At 32.4% G+C, this 19089-nt stretch overlaps 1 pseudogene; it reads left to right on the top strand.

Moving 5' to 3' along the window:
* Positions 1 to 11145: 11145 nt before the first annotated feature.
* On the top strand, positions 11146 to 11452 carry LOC113253166 (10 kDa heat shock protein, mitochondrial-like; annotated as a pseudogene).
* Positions 11453 to 19089: the final 7637 nt, after the last annotated feature.

Below are 19089 nucleotides of genomic sequence, written 5' to 3'. Positions count from 1 at the left end.
AATCAAGAACAAATGACAAAGGCATATAATTAGCTAAAAATTGACAAAAGTGTATTCCAGGTACTATGTGATTGTAAATATAGAGATGAAAAACATTGCCTTTAACTTTTCATGAGATATATAATGTTAATAAAAATTAAAAATACATCTTGTCATAAGTGTTCTTATCAGAGAAGAGAACTATGTAATGTGATGGAGTTAATAGAATATAAATATTGAGGACACAAAGCTGGATTTTAACCTGACTTTGTATTCACTCCATATTCCTTTCTGACCTCTAGATTCTTTATCTGCTCAATGGAGATGACTGAAATACTTAAAGTGTTTAGTACATTTAGTTCACCCTTAGTCACTTTCTGGTAACAGAATATCAACTTGGATGAATTATAATGCAAATAAAGGATGTCAATTTTTATGTTGTTAGATACTGAAATCAGAAAGCATGGATTTTACAGTATCTTTCAAATTTAGACGGATAACCATAATTATTGGCAAAAATTAATGTGGAGGGGCACCTGGGTGGTGCAGTTGGTTAAGTGTCTGACTTTTGGTTTCAGCTCAGGTCATGATCTCATGGTCCTGGGATCATCAAGCCCTGCATGGGGCTCTGTGCTTAGTGCAGTCTACTTAAGATTCTCTGTCCCTCTCCCTCTGCCCCTCCTGCTCTCTCTCTCAAATAAATAAATCATCAAAAAATTAATGTGGAAAAAACTCTTCTAAGATGAACTGTGTCATCACTACTGACTGTATGATTAATGAGAAATGCTATACTTTACCTAACTGTCTTTAGGGAAAATAATATGATATAGGTATGGCTTTTGGCTTAAATTTGAATGTTAAGGCCAACTTTTTTTTTTTCCTGTGCCGTGTGGATTGTCTTTGCTTGTCAAAAAATAATTTAGTTGGAAAGATTTATGAGTTTAAGATAGAAGTTTACCTGGTTTGGAATAACTTGGAAATGACTGCCTCCTACTTTAAAAAATTACATCATTCAGGAGGACCCGCCTGTTATAGATGGACGATATATTTGAAGCTTTGCATACAGTGATCTAGAAACTTTAGGAGGGAAACACTTGTATCACTCTTCTGTGTGATATACTTCAAGTATTTATAGCAAACTCCAGTTATTGATGTTGCAAATTGGTTCTAAAAGTGTCTCTTCACTTTTTCAAATTGATGAAGCACTCAAGCCTCAGGTTCTTGAAAATTATTTGAAGGAAAACTCAGCTCTCATCCATTTTGTCTGCAGGATGAATTAAGGCAGTGTTTCCTCTATGTCATGATTGAAAATCCTCTTTGTAGGCTTGCGCTATTATGACTTTGTGAAAAGCCCTTATAGAAAGGTTTTAGGAATTCCTTTGATTTAGTTTTCAAGGATAACTTCTAGAAAAACACTTTGGAAAATTGTAATGTATAATATCTTTTTGCTTACTTCAAAAGAAGTGAGTAGATTATATGGATCATTATCTCTTTATTTCCATCTGTATACAGCGATGGAGCTTGTTCCTCCATTTCTAGCTATGAAGACAAAGCACTTTACGAAGCTTGAAATATGAATGCCTAGGGCCTCAATTTTGCCTTATTTTCCATGTTATTGTATTGGCCAGCCAGTGGCGAGTAACTTGACACACATAGGATTAATATCAAAGGAACAAAGTAAACAAATAATAAGAATAAAATATATTAAAATCTGTAACATAAGCATTTTTTACCTTAGCTGAATTTTAATGGATGTACATAATTTATTTGAAGATTTAAGTGACATCAAGGAAATAATATAAAGAAAACACCACTCGTTTAGTTTTTAACAGGGAAGAGTCATATGAACAATGAGTTTTTTCTTCAATATTGAGAGGACACTCTAACCAAGTTTTGTCTAAATTTATATTCCACCTCCCCCTTCTTGGCTCAAGTCTTGATACTTGCCTTCTCTCTAATTATTCACTCTTTTCCTTACTTTTTGATTTCTCTGCAATTTCATTTCTCTTTAATTTCCCCTTCTAGTCACCTAACATTTTCTATTATCCTTCACATTCATTCAGTGGTCCTTTAATTGCCATTTGTTATATAAGCTTGTCAGGAAATTGAGGAAACTAGTAATTTTTACAATCTGAAAAAGCCTCTGGTCTTGCTGAGTTACATCTGAGATAACTTTTCTCTTGTTATGTGAGTGAATATAACTTGTCTCTCTTGTTGAAAGTACTTCTCTTAAAAAGAAATCAATTTTACCTTTGTGCAAGCTAGCATTTTGGAAATGAATTATTTCCCTATATATAGTGATATATTAGGATATATAAATACAATACAGAATATGAATAGAAGGTATATATTGTGTGTATATGTATATGATAAATATTCTATGTACACACTTCTGTGGGTGTATAAACAAAGTGTTTACAACAACATAGGCTCTCTTAGCATGCAATATTTGAATATATCATTTAGTATTCATTATTAGTTCACTACCTTTATATTGTGTTCTGTTCAGAAAGATGAGAAATCTTTATGAATAACTGATGAATAAGTGGAATTTCTCAAAAGAAAAATGAGGTTTATTTATTGAGAATGGAAGTATAATTAGTGGATGAATTTGATATTTAATTCATCAAATACTTTTATTTGCAAAATAAAGAATAATTTATAAAGATATATAAATGCAGATTATATGTGTAATATATAAAGCACTCTAAAATATGTTGGTTTTTTGTCAAATGTGTACATTGAAATCAACTGAAGAACTGAAACAAAATGAACATCTTTCATCTTGATTAAATCTAATTCAGTGTGAGTTTGTCTCAGATTGATGCGAGTATTGCATTTTACAAGACTTCCTCATGATGTCTATTGTATTTCACCAGCCTACTACCATTGACTGTAAGAAGTATCATGAGCTCAAACATGGAACACCAAGATTTCTGTTTTCACTCCCCACATACTTGGGTCTCTTCTATAAAAGAAAACAGTTGTTACATGCCATGCCTAATATCACTGCTATGATTATGAACAAATACAATATTAGACATGAAAAAAACTATGTATAAGCTAGGGAAATACTATATAAATTACACTGTTTTTACGCAAGTTCAAAATGGATATTGTTTCATACATATATTGTACCGTCAGCATATGCAGAGGATCACACTTGAATGAATGTTATGGATGTTTTGATGTTTTATCTAGAGTAGACACAAATCCTTTAGCTGTTACAGCATGAGCAATGATCAATTCAGAATTGACTGTGGCTGTAACCAGGTGGTATGATAGTTGTGTTCAGAAGCACTGAATATTACATTTTTTATATTCTTAACTTTAAACTGAAATTACATATGAAAAGATATTCTTGCAAATAAATTGTCTCTAACATTATTATTACTTGAAGACTCTGCATGCCTATAAAAGGAATTAGAATTCCACCAAGAAAACAGTGTCATATAATCTGTGCCTGTTGACACCTTTAACTGCTGAGGTCTGCAAAAACTAAGAAACTAGCAACACAACTGTTGAAAACAACAGAAATTATTTGAACTTGTATAACGATTTGTAAATAGTGGTTTTCAAAAAAAATAATTGCTTTTCAAAACATGCCAAATATCAATTAATCATATTACCTTGATTTCTTTGGAGAAATGTGTTTTTATAATATAGGCATTTTTTTTTCCTTTCTTTGTAATACCTAGCATTGTTTTACCTGAATCTATTGCTATATATATAATGCTATCAACTTCAGATTTTTTTACTTTCATCTCTGAAATCAATGTTCATTTTCAAAATACTTAGATATCATCTTTTGATGGTAGAAACAATTCAAAAGTACAAAATCCTATGCCAAATTCTGCAATTAACTCTGATGTGGAAGTATAATTACCATATTACCCAGAATGAAATGCTCTGTATTTAGCTTTATAATGTTTAAGATCTATATACTTATAGATATGATTATATTATATAAATGATTTTTTCATGAACATGTATAATATTAAACAATATACTGACTTTCTGTCATAAATTTGATGACACATACAGCAATTTTCCCATAATACTTGAAACCATATTTTCATTTATGTGGAAGGAAAGAATTTTGTATATACTCAGGAAACTGTAAACAAAAGGAGGTAAGTTTTCAAGATAAACATATACTTATAAGCAGGGAAAGAATAAAAGAGGAATGCTCTTAGAGAGTAAAATATATATCTTAAGAACCTCATTTTTTTCTTGCCCTACCATGTATTTCTCTATAGTTGTTTTAGAATAGTAATCATAAATATGAATAAAAACTTCATTAATGTTTTCTTTGGGTATTTTACAAACAACTTTTCACCTTCTGTATCCATTATTTCTCCCATTTCTTATCTGTTTCTGGGCTTGCTTTCTTCCTTTCTCTGAATCTTAAAATGTGATTCATTGTATCTTGAGGGCAAATTTGTTTTTGCAGCAATATAGCTCCAGTTTCATAATGAAAATGAATTTGAAAGTGTAGCATATTATGTTAAAATTTCCTCTGTAGTTATTTTACATAAAATTCCTACTAATATTCTCATGATATTGAAAGGGTGTTGTTACTAAGACACTTTTAGAAATTCAATTAAAAACTTTTAATCATTCTATTACGTTTTGTCAACTGCTGGAAAAAATAATCTAATGCATAGGGACCAGGAAAAAGCGATCATACTGGACTTTATTTGGATATTGGTGCCAAAACAAAATACTACAGAATAGCTGACTTAAACAACAGAAATTTATTTTCTCATAGTTCTGGAGGTCGGAAATCCCAGACCAAGGTGTCCATAGCTAAGGTTTCCTCAGAGTCATTTCTCCTTCTCTTGGTGATGGCTGCTTTCTCCCAGTGTGCTCACATGTTTTAGGTGTTGTCTTTGTTCTAATCTCTGCTTCTTATAACACCAGTCATACTGGGTTAGTGTCTACCCGTGGGACCTCTTTTTACTTTAATACCTGTTTAAAGGCCTTATCTTCAAGGGAGTTAGGGCTGCAACATGTGAATTTTGAAGGGAAACAATTCAGCCTATAACATTTACATTCATAAATATAAACAGGTATTACCCAAACTTCAGCTACTATGATTTTAAATATATATTAATTATTTAAAACTGTGATATCAGATAGTGGAAAACATATCTTAATAATAGTAATCATCTCTTAAGGTCATAGATTGTGTTTTGTCCCCCAATTTGTCATTGACTTCTATCACTTTTCTGACATACGTGAAATGTTCAATAAGTGGTGGTTGAATGTATGGCTGAGTGGTAGAATACACAAACGAATAAATGTATGAATTAATGAATCATCATGAGCCAACCAACAACAAATACAGAAAGTGTATGAATTTTAGAATGCTGTTACAATAAATGAACTGATAAGTATATGGTGTAATAATAAATCTATCAACAAATGTTAGGAGTATTTTAACCTTTCTACTAACATAAAAGCCTGGTTCAAATGTATTCCCTTCAGGAATCTAAGTCAGTCCTGCTCTGATTATTATATTATTACTGCACTAACTCAGCACTTGTGAATTGAGCTTGAGCCATATGTTTGCTCACATCTGTTGGTATGCTACTTAAAGAAATACTGAAATCTAAATGTGGTTATGTTTTGTGTGTGCAAATTAATTTGTATGATCATCAAGGCCAGAGGCTGCACTTTTTATTTCCCCCATATAACACCTAAATAGGTTTTCTATACACAGTGGTAACCTAATAAATTTTGTGCTAACTAATGCATCACCCATTCATGAGCCCCCAGTTGATATTTTTTGTCTTTTGCTGCCTGCAAGTTGAAGTGTACATTTCAATTAGAGCTCCACTTACTGAAAAGACAGATTTGTCACAGAAACCAGAGTAAGCAATTTGTCATGTGGTTTTCATGAAGCCATAAACAGTGTTTCAAACTCAAAGTGATATTTGGGGATTGCTATGCCATATCCTGAAATTCATAAAATGAAATATACGTATGCATAACGGATGAAGTGCATTTCAAAAATGAAAATGATTGCAGTACACAGAGTTTGTAAATCAGTTTGTGAAGCACTTCAGGATGAAAGGCACTATACAATAAATATAGGTTGTGCAAGGTTGCATATTTGTTGCATAAATACAGTCTTCTCTGCTTAGAAGTTTTTTAACCCCACAACAATCTCCAAGACAAATTTTAAAATCTTTTCCTTTGATATAATTTGAACACATTTTTTGAAAGGAAGTAATTCTTGATATGACAAGATACTGATTTCCTCCTGACTTTTGTTTCTGATTTCACATCACATAACCATGATTTGACTGAACTAGCCTCCTTATCCCCAGATAGGATAAATCAAGTACTGATTTTTATTTTCTGACTTGTGATTTAGACCCCCATGGTTGACCTCACCTCAACAAGTGTTTTTTATTATCCCTGTTACACATGTAAAGAAGGCAAATAGAATTATTAGTATTTATATATATATTTTATATACATATATATGTATACATACTATATATATGCATATGTGTACACACATACACATACATCAAAATCTAAAAATTGAAAGTAACTCTTATGTTTAGAATTAACTGATTTTATTTAAAAGTACAGACATTTCTTAGCAATGATTTCTCCAGAAATTGGCTGTAAAATGTTTTCATAAAGAAGTACTGAATGATATAATGTGTAATATTTCAAGTAAGCTACATAGTGCTTGCTCAGCAAAATGTTCCATTAGAGTATTTAGAGATTACTAACAAAATACATACATCCAAGATAATGCATATTGTACATGTTATTTTTTTCCAATTAAATGACCAAATATTTATAAAAGGTGACATGAAAATGCAGTGGACACCCATATACACACTAATTTGATAACCCATTTTAATATTCTGCTGTAATTTTCCCTGAAACACTTATAGGTCATAAGAATATCCATGATAAAATATATGAGCATAAATAAATCACCAGGAAATTATGACAGATTCTCAAAACCAGACCTAACAATTGAAAAATAATTTTCAATCTTGTTCATGCCCAGTGAATATTTGACTGTCCCTGATTATCCCCCAAATATATTTTTTCTTTTTTTGTGTGTTCAAGCAGGCTGCAATCAAAGACAACTTTACATTTGATTATCTATTAAGCTTTATACAAAATTCAATATACATTCATGCTAGAAACTCAACAAAGAGGTAATAGAAGGAAACGTCCTCAATCTTACAAAAAGTACCTGCAAAATATCTGCAGCTAACACCATACTTAATTATGAAAGGCTAAATACTTTCCACCTAAGATCACCTAAGACAGAAATGTCCCCTATCACCACTCCTATGCAAAATTGTGATGGAATGCCTTGCTGGTACAATAAAGCATACATAAACAAGTGGGATGCAGATTAGAAAGAAAAATAAGACAGCCCTTTTTTGAAAATGAATGATTGCCCAAATAGAAAATGCCAAAGAATCTGCAAAACAACAATAACAAACTCCAAGAACACAAAAGCGAGTTTAGGTCCTAGGGAAAAAGTTTATATAAAGCATTCAGTCATATACTTATAAGCCATTAATAAATGACTGGAATCAAATTTTTTAAAAAATATATAATAGCACAAAAAATGAAAGTTATTTAGAAATCTAATAAATTTGATGCAAGATCTGTATGCAGAAAGTAAAAATATTGATGACAGAAATAAAATATCTAAATAAGTGGAGAGATGAGCCATTTTCATGGATAGAAAGATTTGATATTTTTAGTATGTCAATTTTCCCCAATTTTAATGCCATCCTATTCAAAATGCTAGCAAGATTTTTGTAGATGTAAAAAATTTGATTGATATTTGAATGTAAAGTATCATTCAGTTGCTGGTCTCAAAAGTATCATTCAATTGCTTGTCCAAATCCTATTTTGTTATGTAGTGTTATCCCTTTAAAATCTAAACTATGTTTTTTTTTTTTCTGAATTTTTGAAGTGGAAACATAGGTCATTAATTTTAGACCTTATTTTCAAATATACATTTCTAATGATACGTATTTCTTTCAAAGGAACAGTTTTATATCCCTTCCAATGATCTTTATATATGCATATATTTGTTAAATATTATTCAAGTGAAATATATCTTTTGTGATTTATCTTTTATCTGTGGATGATAGAGAAATGTGTTGTATAATTTCAATATATTTGTAGTTTTTCTGGATATATTTTTGTTATCAATCTGTAATTTAATTCGATGTGGTCAAAGATAATGCTTTTTATACTTTTAGTCCTTTTTCATTAAGTGAGACTTGTTTTAATGTTCTGAACAGAATATGACCTATCTTTGGGAACTTAGAATATAAAGTAGAAAAAAAATATGTATTCTTTTTTTGGTGCAGAATTTAAAAAAATATCAAATGACCTTGGTGATTAATAATTTAATAAACCTAGTAATTATAAATAGCAATTATAATTAGATCTTCCACAAATATATTCGTTATTTTTGTTTAGGTGTTATGAGATGCTTCAGATCTCCTGTTCAGACTGTGAAATTCTCTATTGCTCTTTTTAATTTTATCAATGTTTGCTTTATGTATTTTTATACCTTATTATTAGTAGTTTATTTGTAACTGTAATGCTCCACTGATAAATAGGCTCTTTTATCATTATTGCATGCCCTCCTTATTTGTGGTAATTATGTTGATGTCTGTTATAATCGGTATTAATATAGTCACCTTGACTTTCTCATGCTTCTGATTTACATAGTGTAATTTTTTTTCTATCTATTTAACTTAAACACAAATGTGTATTTATATTTAAAGTGTATTTTTAGTAGAAAGCTCTAGTTGGACCTTGTTTATTTATCCATGCTGATTACCTTTGCTTTTTAATTTGAATATTTAGACCATTAACATTTAGTGTAATTTTTGATATTGTTAGATTTCACTCTATTATGTTAGTGTTTATTTCCTGTCAGTACACATTTTTGTTTCTTTGTTTTCCCTTTCCTGTATTCTTTTGGACTATTGTTTTAGAATTCCATTTATAATCATTAACTGGATTTTTCAGTTATGCTTCTTACCATTAAATTTTTAGTGGCTGCTCTAGAGATTACAATATACATGTTTAAATGTTCACTGTGAATTCAAAGTTAATATTCTACCCCTTCACTTAAACATAGGAAATCCTGCAATCATATATGTGTTCTTACTTAATGCACCCAAGCTTTATAAATATAAAATGTATTACTTCTGTATACATTGTAAGCACAGAAATCAATATTATTATTTTTGCTTTAAAAAGTAATAATGCATTTAGGAAGATCGGTAGGAGAAGAAAGGGATAAAGAAAGGGGGGTAATCAGAAGGGGGAATGAAGCATGAGAGACTGTGGACTCTGAGAAACAAACTGAGGGCTTCAGAGGGGAGGGAGGTGCGGGAATGGGATAGGCTGGTGATGGGTAGTAAGGAGGGCACGTATGCATGGTGCGCTGGGTGTTATACGCAACTAATGAATCATCAAACTTTACATTAAAAACCAGGGATGTACTGTATGGTGACTAACATAATATACTAAAAAAATATTATTATAATAAAAAATAAAATAAAAAATAAAAAGTAATAATACATTTAATCAAATTAGAGGAAGATATATTTTATATTTATCTGTGTATTTACCATTTCCAATATTTATTTATTTATGGAAATCTGAGTATCCTTTGGTATTATTTTCCTTCAGCAAGAAGAATCTTCTTTGGCATATTTTTTTTAAAGCATGTCCGATATTGGAAAAATGACTTTCTTTCTGTTATCTGAAATGTATCATACCTTCATTTTGAGAGATAATCACCTTGGGTGTATGGATATATAATTGTGGATTGATTTTTTTGTTTTGGTTTGATTTTTGGTTTTGGTGCTTTCTTTGTTTGGTTTTTGCATTTTAAGTATGATGTGCCGGTCAGTTCTGGCCTCTAGTGTGTCTGATGAGTACTCCCTGGCCTAAGACATTCTTTTCTGCCAATATTAGTGAATTGTTTTGTTTCTGGCTGCCTTTAAAGTTCTCTCTCTCTTTTTTTTTTTTTTTTCGGTTTACAACAGTTTGACTATGATGTGTGCATGTGTGATTTTCTCCATATTTATTATATTTGGATTTAATTGATCATCTTTTACTTGTAAATTTATGTATTTCATATAATTTTTAATATTATTTTACACACCTGAAGCTAGGTTCATGGGTTTGGTTTTTTTACTTTTTTAAAAAAATCTTAGATGCTGTGTTTTTCAGTTTATATTTTGTTTTGTTTTATTCTTTTTTATGTTTTCTATTTCTGTGGTGAGATTTTTAAAAATATTTTAAATTTATTATCTTATATTTCCAACATCTAAGTGATCTCAGGGCTGTTCACTGTTAATTGCTATTTTTTTCCCTTGTGTATAGGTCAAATTATCCTTGTTCTTTTTAGTTTGGATAATTTTGGATTGCTTCCTGGATATTGTGAACATTATTTTGTGGGTACTCTGGATTTTGTTGTACTCTTCTTAAGAGTGTGTATGCTTTGTCTTAGCAGGTAGTTAGTTTGGTGTGATTCTAACTAGAAACTGTCACACCTGCAGTGGGTTGCAGCACAGTTCTTCATAAAATCAGCCTCCTGTTGTCCCAGGAATATGTAGTTCAGGGGCATACTAAGACTTGGTCGAAATTTATACACCATATATGGAGCTTCCCTTCCTCTGGATTTCTCCTTTATGGATTTGCCTCTCACTCTTCTGTGACCCTTGTGCCTTCGATTTCTTTCCTTAGACTTTCCAGTGAGAAAGACAGCGTCTTCCTGTCAGCTTGCTTTCTCACATCATGCATACAGGTCATCTGTAGATAAAACCACACACACACACACAAATTAAAAAAAAAAAAAAAAGGAAAAAAAAAAACCCAAAACCTTAAACTTTCCTCCCTCAGCAGTTTTATTTTGTTTTTAATCTCAAGTCCTTTTCAAATCTCCTTATTTCTATTTACCCTTTAGGGATTTCAGACATTTTAAAAAGTATTTCCTGTATTCCGTAGTTATTTTTCATCTGTTTGTAGGTCAGGTTGTAGAAGCTTATTTCTTTGTATCCAAATTGCAATTCAAACAATAATGTCTCAAATCGATAGCCATCAAAGGACTCTATTAAGAGTACGAACAGGGCCAGATTCATGGCAGGGCAGACATTTAGAAACTTTCTTCCCCTCTTTGACCAAGTTTTAGTTGAAAGGAGTGCATCTGAAACTGTAACCAAAGGAGGTATTATGCTTCCAGAAAAATCTCAAGTACAAGTGTTGCAAGCAACAGTATTAGCTGTTGGACTGGGCTCTAAAAGAAAGGGTGGAGAGATTCAACCAGTTGTGTGAAAGTTGAAAATAAAGTTCTTCTCCCAAAATATGGAGGCACCAAAATAGTTCTAGACACAAGGATTATTTCTTATTTAGAGATGGTGACATTCTCAGAAAGTATGTAGACTGAAATCATTATTAAAATGGCATGAAGTGAACTTGCCCATTCCAGTGAAGTTGTGAAATCTTTCATCATGTAAATAATTTCCATGTCTCTCTTTTATAATGAACTAATGGTATCCAAACATACAAAAAAAGGACTCTTTGTCATCACTTTGTAGTAACAGTTTTTCAGACTCCAGTGATTTTTCAAAACCAATAACAATGTGATCATTACCAAGAAAAAAAAATTATATTTTAAATAGACTCATCAACGTTGGGAAAGACACTCAAGAGAGAATATTGGACAAGATAATATCTCCTATGTATTCTTTTTTTAAAGATTTTATTAATTTGACAGAGAGAGACACAACAAGAGAGGAAACACAAGCAGGGGGAGTGGGAGAGGGAGATGCAGGCTTCCCACTGAGCAGGGAGCCCGATGAGGGGCTCAGTCCCAGGACCCTGTGATCATGACCTGAGCTGAAGGCAGACGCTTAAAGACTGAGCCACCCAGGCGCCTCTATTTCCTGTGTATTGTGATTTAAATACCAATGTGTCCATTTTATACTTTGAAATGCAGAACTTTTTCCTGAAATTTGCCGGCAGGTTAAAAAACAAAAATCTTCTATGAGTAGTTATTAATGGTGGTTAAATAGTTGATTAATTTAATTTTAATTAATTTTGAATGGTAGCTTATATTAAGATTACTGTCTACAAACTACTTAGCCTCAACTTTCAGTCTACTTTAAAAGTGCCTAGATATGAGAAAAAAAATTACACATTCAAATACAACCTGGTGCACTGCCTTTTAACATGTGCTCAGCACACATGGTGACTGCCCACTGGGTGAAGATAGCATATTCATCATGAGAGCTATAGTCTTGAATGAGACTGCAAAGATTTCTCCTCAGAGTATATGCGGTGTAGTCCAGAATGCAGATTATTATTAAATACACACTAATTCAATCATCACATTGCTGTAAATAGAAAAATACAAGATGCTTCACATGTACATGCGTGAGGAGTAGAGCTCTGACTCAGTAGGAGGCAGGTAGTCAAGGAGGGCTGCCCTAAAATAAACTGCAGGGAAGACAACACTTTTACTAATTTGGATCATAGTCGGTGAACACATAAGATCAGTGTTGAAGATCTGTAGATGTTCATAACATACTAAACACAATGTTTAGATGCTAGAATAAATAAGGTTTTTCCTTGAAACAATAATACTGAATTGCTGTGAGAGAAGGGAAGATATGCAAAGCTGGTAAGAATCAGTAGATTGATTATGGAAAGCAAAAATCGTAAGGAAACTGGAAGCTCATGCTACCAATTCAGATTTCCCCTTAGTAAAATTGAAAAGTCATCTATAGATTTAGGCCTGTTTAAATTTGCATTTTCATAAGATCTCATTTGTTGAAGAAAGTATTGGAAGGAGGTAAGGATAGATACAGGAAAAAAAAATGAAACTCTTTTGGTATTCCAGGAGAAACTAGGGTGTTTCTACTATAGGTGGAGGAAAATGGACAGTTTCAAGAAAAACTTATAAGGTAAAATTAAGAAGATTTTGGAAGTTGTTAGCTATTTGAGGGGAGCAGGCAGTGAGAGGAAAAAAGATAAGAAAGCATATTCTTTTGTACGACTGGATTTTACAACCGTGTATGTTGATCCTCCTTAGTATAATAAGTAATGCTAGAGTAAGACCACATCTGGGGTTCATTATGGACCTTTTGAATTTAAGGTGTCTGCATAACATTCAAGAGATTTGAATCATCAAATTCTATATATTGGGAGAACAGACGCAAAGCATAATCTAATACCATTGGGATATAGATAAATGATGATTACTATTGAATGACCACTAAACTAAGATCTAAGATCTGTAAAGTGCCACTTCCACTACAAGATAAGGAGGACTCAGTGTACTCCGAGACATAGCATTAAGTTTAGAATTTGCTCCAGATCTTGCGGAAAGGCTGAATGTGTTTAATGTTTGTTTACTATTCTTTTACAACAAATTGCTATTATTGACACCACAGTATATTTCTTCATTAGGGATAAATCCTATAAGTGTCAAATAGTGTAAGAATTATCCTTTTACCTCCAATTTTTTTCTCATTTATCAGAATTCTAAATCACTGCAACGGCAACTACCAAAATCTTAACCCAACAACAATTAAACTTGAAAAGGAAAAGAATTAAAATAGGAAATATTGAATCCCAGTCCCTGTTTTTATTCTTACCAAATATACATATGATTACTTTAAGGACAAAGTTAATGTGATAATGCCAAGATGAAGAAAGTATGTGGAATGCCTTATGAATATCTAAAGAGAACCATTACCTCTATCTGAAGTGATTATGGAAATATCAAGAATGAGGTAGCATTTAAAATAGCTCATGAAAAATTAGTAAGACTCCTATAAATAGAAATAGAGATGAAGAAAAACACCAGGCAGGGATTCAATAACCAGAACTGTGATGCAAAGTAGAGGAAGGTATGATTTTTGTACAGTACATATTCCATTCTGAGTATAACTATGTAGTTATTCCTGAGTATGGAAGACCAAGCAAGCTAGGCTGAAGAGTTGTGGCCATTGTGCCAAGTTGTGATTGGTCTGGAAAACATTTATTACAGATGTCTGATAAGGGAGTGAGAGATCCACAGGAATGTGGGAGGAACTGTGACAGAAATTTGCAATGTGTAGGTAGAGTTATTAGAGAAATACCACTAACATTCCAACCCCAAACATCAGTGCAGGTGGAAAAGCTAGAGAAGTACAGAAGAGTATATATGGGTCCATATATGGGTCCATATGGGAACCAGTTGGGACAGCAAAGTGGAATATGGGTGAGCTTTTGTGAAATCAGCCTTGACTGTGACAGGAGCTCACAGACCATTAGATAGAAAGCTATGTGTAACTTCCAAGGCTGTTCAAGAATACTTCCTCTTCTTCATTTCTACCTTATACATTGTGTGTGAGCTTCTCTCCTTGGCAAACCACAGGGAAATAGGATTTTGAAAAATGTATTTACCAATCATATACAGGGGTGCTAGTGTCACATTGGCAAAAATCAGGAAGTATTAATTATGTGCCTGGTTTGTAGTCCTCCCTCAAGCCAGCCATTATGAGACACTTTTAAAGGTTATGTGCATCAGAGTGAAATGAATAAGCAGAGCTTAGGAGTAGATAATGTGGTGGACAATTTCAGCATTATTTGGAATGTGAAGAATGGAGAGTAAGAAATAATTTTCACTATTAAAAAGGGGAAAAGGAAGAGGGGGATAAAATTGGAAAACTGGAATAGAGCAGTCAAAGACCTCTACTAGGAAGTGTTGGAAATAAATATCACACATACTTTTTCTTTCACATCCTATTTCTTATCAGATGTTTCATTTCTGTCAAGTTTATAAGAACTATTGGCTATTGAACTATTTATGCTATCAATACAACAAGTTTCTGAATGCATTTGGGAAATAACTTTTTGAAGCAGTCACCAGTACTGTTCAATTAACAAATATTTACAACTCTGTTTTTTCCAGCCTAATGGAAAAATTGAACTCTCCAGCACTCTTCAGAGTTTGTGGTAATCATGGGAATTGCTTTGGTCAATGCCATGTAAAGAAAATGTGCTCCTTACATGCCAGAACTTGAAGAACCAGGGTGCATTTTACCACATTCTCTGCCCACTGCTGTGGTGATGCAGGAAATCTGTCATACCATTTAGCAGAGTCCCTCTGTTCATCCACAAAGGACATGTAACATGAGCAAAAGAAAAACTTATTTTTTTCGCTATGTTACTAAGATTAGGCAGTTTGATTTTACAGTGAAAGTTACCCTATCCCAACTAATACAATGATGTTGAAAGCACATGGCCATTAGAAAAGATTAACATGAATTTACACCTTCCTCCACACATTTTCATGTGTGTGACGTAGGAAATTGTGTATGCTCTCTGAGTCTGTTTTCTAAGAATTGTTCTTATTATTAGAGATAATGCACACAAAACACCAAATGTAGAAGGCATTTAATAAATTGTATCTGTCGTTATTAGAATTTGGTCTACAGTGTAGCTTTAAACTCATTCATCCAACGAAATTGGCTAGTATGTAGGAGAAAAGATCATGCTAGGAATAGAAACATACTTCTATGAATAGTGATATATTCTTTAGAAATCTGAAACAGATCTAAGGAAAAAAAAAAAAAAAGGTCTATTGTTTCCCTGGAGGTTTGGTTTTCCAAAAACAAAGGTTAGCATTTTCTTCATTCATATTCACTTTTCAAGTAAAGCATGGAAATTAAATGAAACAAAGTATAATAACTGTTTTCTCTACTAAAGTTGATATCAGTGTCTAGGGTGAGCAATACTTCATGAATAACACATTGAATCATTAGCATATCAAAGAAGATTTCCTTCTGCTGTGTTTCACCAACTGTCTGAGGTCTTTGATTTGAACTAAATGACATTTGGGCATGCTGTTACTTCACAAAGGATTAGCTAATGTACAGAACCTAATCTCCTATCATTTGGGACTTTTTGTATTAATTCAAATACTTAGAAAACAAGTGCATAAGTGAATACTTTGCAAGAAATGCTCAGCTCCAGTCTGCTTCTTTCATCCTTAAAATCCGGACTTTTATTATGACCCACTTTAGATGAGGGATTTTTTTTTTTTTTGTCACAAACAATTTCATGGTTAGGTACACATTTTGTTCAAAATTACATGGAAAATCAAGAAGGAAAGACACATTCCGTGTGGAAAATTTTGTCCAAAAAATAACACCGGGAAACATCAGCCTCAGTCACTAATGCCCAAAGAAGTATTCATTTTGTTCTTTTGTTCAGTCAACAGACTGCATTCCAACATCTGGGGATATGCAGATGTACAGGGTACTCTACTTCCCCATAGTCCTCCCGTATTCTCTTTAGATATGACAGGTAAATAATTTACAAAAACACTATTGGACATGTTTGGCTGAAGCAGGTGGCATAGGACATGGTGCTCGGAGAAAAAGGGCAGATTGAGTTGTCTAAAGATGGCTTCATAGATAAGTTAACTGTTAGGCTGGACCTTACATTCAGGTAGAAAAAAAAAACTGATGAAAAAAGTGATATGAGAGAGAAAAAGAGAGAGGTGGGGAAAGAAAGAGGTGCATTTTGAGGCAAAGGAGAACTGTACATTTATGTAAAGAAGAAAACAGGATATGCTGAAAATTGCAAAAATATTTATTTTAGTTGGAAAGTTAGGTGCATTTGTTTGAGTCAGATATGAGAAGACAAAAAGTCTAATTGGAGGGCCTGACCAAAATTTATCTTGGATGCAATGCCAAAAATGGAATTTTTAATTCTATGGGCAATGAGGTAGCAATAAAATTTTCCAAATGTTAAAAATGAGATTAGATAGGAATTTTGGAAAGATCACCTTGTATGAAAGCTAGCAATATTATATGTGGCATTATGTAATAACTGAAATCATTTCTAATATAGTCTTCAGAAGAAAGCACAAATATTTACAATTTTCTAATCAATAGATCAAGCATTTCTATTTTAATTAAATTTTATTATCTATCTATGAATAATCGTTCATTGCAAAGAGATTGGAATTGGTATATTTAAAACTTAAGCTTGAGTATTTTCAGTGACAATAACTTGTAAAAGGGCTTTCCCATTCGTAGAATCTGAAAGGAAAATATGATACAAAATGAATAAATGACTTTAATGTTTGAAATCAGGTTAAAATTAAATGAGCATATAATATGAAAAACTGTTAATCTGGAGCATAAATTCTGGATAAATTTTTTAAATAGTTAAGATTTCGTTAGAATCATTGAGTCGAAACATATTTATATATTACACAGTAATTTATTTTAATATATCCACATTTTAAAAAAATTATCAAAATACAAGAGAAATGTTCTGTATCTTGCTCAGAATTGTGTTAACCTGAATGTAAAATACGAATCCCTCAAGTTGTATACTTTAGATTTGAATATTTTGTTTTGTATAAGTCACATATCAACAAACATAAAAAAAAATCCACGAAGAAAAAAATAAATGCAATGAAGCATAAAAAAACCAAAAAACAGAGAACAGTGGAATAAATATGTGTGAGTAAAGAACTCTCACTTATTAACCTATTAACCCGGAAACACATAAACTTTGTAATGATCGTCCTTTTAAATCTTTCTTTGCTATGTTTTACACCTGAATATTTGAAAAAAGTAGATTAGTAGTAATCTGCTCCTTGTTCAAAAAAAAAAAAAAAAAAAGAAAAAAAAAACAGGAAAAAGAATATAAGGAAGGAGAGATTGAGTCTTCCATATTTGATGGATAAAACTCTGTACCTTGCATATATGGAATACAATTGAATGAAAGAAATTAAAAGAAGAAAGTAGGTAGAGGAAGAATAACATAATTAAAGGAACATGTGATTGAGTTTGTACAATGTGAGAGGCAAAAGGGAAAAACGATACAGCACAAGGCTGAAATTAGAAAAGGTAAGAATGTAGAGAACAGTACTGATGTGATGATAGTGTCCTTAGGAATTACACAAGATGGAATTTAGCAAGTGCGGGATGTGTGGTGGAAGAAGGGGGGAGGAGGGAAGGGAGAGGGATAGGAACACAGAGAGAGGGAAGGAGCCCTTTATTCAGTGAAAAAAGGGCTTCATATAAGTATTTTGACAAGCAGAATATATAATGCTATTTTAAATTAATGAGACTAATTTAATGCATGTGATTACCACAGCCAATTAGAAGTGGGAATTAAACTAGGATTGTTGTTTTTTTTTTAATAACCATTATCAAGGAGATAAGAAAGTGATATAAACTCTATCCATTCCTTCACATCCTGCACGGTCTGTTTGTGAGATAGGTTATAAACTAGCAGATTGAAGTTCTTTTATGTTTAATTTATGTGAAAGAATAAGTAGAAGATGAGCTGTCTCAAAGCATGTAATTCGTCACAGAATAATAAAAATGAGCATCATTATAATGACAATTAAAACGACACTAATAAGAAGACCACTTATTGCATGATGGCTACATGTCTCCAGGACTCTTCTAAATACTGTAATGTATTTTTACATTTAATCTTCAAAATAATCCTTTAAGTTGGAAGCACAGAGCAATTGTTTCTATTGCCTGCATTATCTCCCCTGAAGCTACAATGGACAGTTCCATGGCAGCTCAGAGTCACACAGATAGTTTCTGCCTTTAACACACACTAAATGTCTTTCAGCTTAGTGGAATTTAAATAACAAGGAGAGCAAATCTAGCAGATAAAGGTCCAGCTTCCCATTCTGCAAATGGATGGTTCTAGGAGACTGTGAATGTTCGTTAGTTAGTTCCTACCTTCCTACTTCCCTCCCTCCTTCTTCCTCCCTCCTCCCCTTCCTTTTCTTTCTTTCTTTCTTTCTTTCTTTCTTTCTTTCTTTCTTTCTTTCTTTCTTTCTTTCTTTCTTTCTTTCTTTCATGAAAGTTTCTTATGAAGAAGTCTTATGAAGTCAAACACCCTCTGCTTATAACATTTTCTGTTGGTTGTTTTCCATTCCTTACTTCACTCTCCTTACTCCCTCAGCTGCTTCCTATGATCTCCTAAATAAAACTTCTGAGCAAAATCCTCTGAGATTTTTTGGGGGGATACTCAAATTAGGACGTAACTGTT

Source organism: Ursus arctos, unplaced genomic scaffold (genome assembly GCF_023065955.2).
Source record: "Ursus arctos isolate Adak ecotype North America unplaced genomic scaffold, UrsArc2.0 scaffold_17, whole genome shotgun sequence".
Taxonomy (NCBI): Eukaryota; Metazoa; Chordata; class Mammalia; order Carnivora; family Ursidae; genus Ursus; species Ursus arctos.
Note: the sequence above shows the minus strand (reverse complement) of the source record. Positions and strands in the feature narration are given on the sequence as shown.